This window comes from Lycorma delicatula, chromosome 3, assembly GCF_047948215.1.
Source record: "Lycorma delicatula isolate Av1 chromosome 3, ASM4794821v1, whole genome shotgun sequence".
Classification (NCBI taxonomy): domain Eukaryota; kingdom Metazoa; phylum Arthropoda; class Insecta; order Hemiptera; family Fulgoridae; genus Lycorma; species Lycorma delicatula.
The window spans coordinates 17,256,243-17,260,452 of NC_134457.1; positions in this window are offsets into that span (position 1 = coordinate 17,256,243).

Consider the following 4,210-nt stretch of genomic DNA (forward strand, 5'->3'; position numbering starts at 1 on the left):
CTAACCTAATAGCATGGTACCATACAACACTTGCTTGCATGTCCCACTAACAACTTCTCATATGTCACTGAAATGGGTACCTGTCAATTACTAAAACATATATGACTACCAATAATTAAATTCATCTCGTCAAAGACAGCAATTCACTGCCACGCCTAGGCCACTGAATGCCAGCAAGTATCTGTCCACCATTAAAGTGCTTGGAGCCTTGGCTGGTAGCCAGCCAAATCTCTGGGTTAGCTTCCTACAGCAGCATAGTAGGAGTCTTTTCCCTTAGGCAAACTACTGGTGCGGGTTGAACAAAGCAACTGCATCAAGGAACTTCCATATGATCTGAGACAATGTGGCTCTCGCCACATTGAATTGCCACTTGTGAATGGCCAATTTTTCCATTGACCTCTTAAGTTCCAGGGTGGCCTGAGTTCTGGCCCTTCTAAGAGCTTGGCAGTCAAACAACATGTGTTCGACTGGACCTCCCCCGCAGATGCACAATTCACAACTCATCAGCTGCCAGCCGGAACCAAAACAAATATTGGTTTAAATTTACATGGTTGGAGAGCACTCGGACTCTGTTGCCCTTAAAAACGATGGAGACATACCATACCCCCCTGAACCTGTATAAATCTATACAAGGACCTTCCCTTAGTCGTGGCATAAAAAATCTAAAAGTTATTTTTCCAATAAAGAAAATAAAATTAAAATAATCAGTTTGTCAGTTTACTTCTGAATTCTTGAAGCCAAGCAAAGGTTAACAATGAATTTAAAGTGTCAGATTGTATGGTTAAATTAACAAGAAATCTAGTAAAATAACACGGTATTTTATTTGAATTACAAAAAAGGAGAGCATCAATTGTAATAAGTGAAGAAATAATACAAAAAGTTATAAGTTTTATGAAGATGATGAAAATAATTGTTTATAGGGAAAGAGGATTGGTGTTTCATTGAAGGAAAATTGCGCTAAGGTTAAAGGCAAAAATGGTTAGTGCTTTGTAATTTACATGAGCTATTTTCTAAATGTAAAAAGAAGAATCCTGATGATAAAATGGGAACATTGAAATTCTGTGAGTTAAGACCAAAATTATATGTTGTTACAAGTGTGTCTGGTACTTATAATTTATGTATCTGTCTATACCATCAGAACATAAAGTTGATTGATAATGCTAATCTTAAAGTTTATTATTAAGATCTTTTGGAACTTCTGGTATGCAAAACAGATAATTATGATTACATGATGGGAAAATATCATGAATGTCCAGCCAAATAGGCCTTGGTTGACATGTTTGAAGAGTCTGAAGCAGATTCAATGCCAGACAATATAGAATACAAACAATGGGCAACAGAAGATGGAACTGAAATGATGACAATTATAAAGTCATGAGAAGAATTCTTTGACATATTGATTGTTAAACTTGAAAATCTAAAGAATCATCATTTTATTGCAAAATCACAAACAAAACTTTTTAAAGACAAAAACAAATCTTGCCAGATGATGAGTGCATTGTTCTGGCTGACTTTTCAGAGAATTATCCCTTTGCTGTACACGATAAAGCTTAAGGGGACCACTGGGTAAACAAGCAGGCTATAGTTTATCCATTTGTGTTTTATTATAAAAATCAAGAGAAAGTAAAGAGCCTTAGCTTTTGTGCCATAAGTGATCTTCTACAACATAATACCACAACAGTCTATGCATTTCAACTTCAATTAACAAATTACATTAAAGAACACCATCCTTCTATAAAAAAATTAAGCTATTTCTCTGATGGGGCTACAAGTCAACATAAAAATAAAAAAAACATCTTTAAATATGTTCTATCGCAAAATAGATTTTGGACTTTACATAGAATGACTTTTTTTTACATTGTGTCATGGGAAAAATGCCTGTGATGGCATAGGGAGTGGTATGAAGTAATCCAAAGTCCAGTTTACAGCAGCCTTATAAGGATCTAATCTTGACAGCTCAGGAAATGTTTAAATTCTGCAAAGAAAATTATACGGGAATTACATGTTTTTGTGAAAACTGAGGAAATCTAAGAACTCAGTTTCAGTAACTTAGAGGAAAGGTACAGCACTTGTCAGAAAATTAAAGGTACTTGATCATTTTATTGTTTTATATCACAATCAGAAAAAATTGCTAAAATGTCAGTACATATCATTAACATCATCATCTGATAGTTAACTTCATCAAGTTGCAAAAGTAGAGCCATTGATACTTCAAAATAAAGGCACAATTGCATGTATTTATGAAGGCCATTGGTAAATTGTTAAGTGAACATTGACAATCGAAACAAAGATGTGCATGTTATATTTTATCATCCACCAGGAAAAAGAACTTTATTCCAAAAATATGAGAAGTACCAAGTTTGGGTGCCAAGTCAAAAATGTATTGAAGAAACTGTCTCCCCTGGAATTAACCACTATGTCTGGGTGCATTTACACTGATATTTTATATATAGTCACTATACTCATATACAAAAGCAAAGAATAAACTGAGGCTGAGAAACGTTCCTACTTTGAGAAATTACCTTATGAAAACTGAATTTTGTTCATTCACATTCAATAACTTCAGACTACAAAGTGTACATGAACAAAATCACATTTGGTTGGTAAATAGGGCTTCGATTTGTTGGCTAGAATGCTGAACATAATGTAGTTTATTTGAAAATCTTAGGATAATCCAGTGCTGAGTAATTAAGGAAATCATAGATGCCTACAAGCATGCAAAACAGTGCGAGTCTTAAAATAAAATTGCCACCATTTTTGAACCCGATACAATAAAAATTTAAAAATATTAGTTTTGAACTACCAAAACAAGGGAAAGCACCTATAAACTAAGATTTTTTCTGAGATTGTGTGGCAACCAGTGCTGGACCACATGGAATGTATTAATACAATATGACAATCACTCTAACATGAAGGTTCAGTTGATGTCTTTTTTAGTGTAAGTATTCCCTTCATCAAGAATTTGAGTGTGAAATCAAACAATCATTAAAAAAATCTATTTCATAGTAATTCAGAGTTGAAAGAGGCAGTGATAAAAAAGGCAGTAAATATGGATCAGCAATTGATTATGTAGTACAAAAATGCAATGCACCATGTATTAATTCTTACCATCAAAGTTTTTTTCACTGATATAGAACCGCAAGATACAATACATTTAAGTAGATCTAAGAGCCGAAATTTTAACAGAAATAAGTATTCTGAAAGATTTGGGGCAGATTTTGTACTTATTCAATAAATACATGTTATTGAAAATAATAAAACTTTTGTTTTACTTTACTATTGCACATCAATCTAGAATAAATATTTGATGAGAAAAACATGAGAATTTTTTTTTATCAATCATAACAATACTTATGTTATTTTTTCGTATTATTTGTTTCAAAAACATTCATTTAGGTATGTGCTAGACTGATTCTCAACAACTACACCTTTGTAGTGCATATAGGTACGTTTAGGTAACTTATTAAGTGACAAAATTTAATTGTTTAGACAGGTTAAAGTAGTAATATTAGATTAAATATTTAATTGATATAAGTTAAGTTACGAGTGATGGTATAAACTGTTTGGGAAATATTCATTGACATTTAACTCCCACTAAAATTTTTGTATAATATACAAACATAACCTGTTGCTACAATTAGAAAACACTAGCAAAATACATTAACAAATTTTTTACTTACCGTAGTCTGTAGTACATAAATTTTACCGTAATTTTATTTCTTTTCGCGTAAAATATGAATGCACATAGAAAATAATGAAGACATAATAAATATCAGGTTGTTAAAACTTTATTTTTAAAACAACTCCCACCTTTTGAAGGAATAATCAACATTCAGTTTGTCCAACAGACCGGACAATTTGTTTCTCCACTTTTAGGTGTTGTAATACCCTAATAGTTTAGTTTAGTTTAGTATGTACAGATATTTTATTAAAAAGAGATAAATATATGTTATGCGGTAATTTGGAATGTTAAAAACTATTTAAGGCATTCAACATGAAATGTACAAGTGTAAGTTAAATATAAATAATACAGGTTTTTATAGAAATCTTTCCGAAACCTATTTTAAATAAATTATACATTTTTAATTGTATAAATAACCACAACCATACAATTATAATTGTGCTTATTTTAGTGTAAAGAGAAAGAATATTTAATTTTGCGATTTAATAAGAGTATTAACATCTAACATCTGAGGAAGGTACTGTGCAT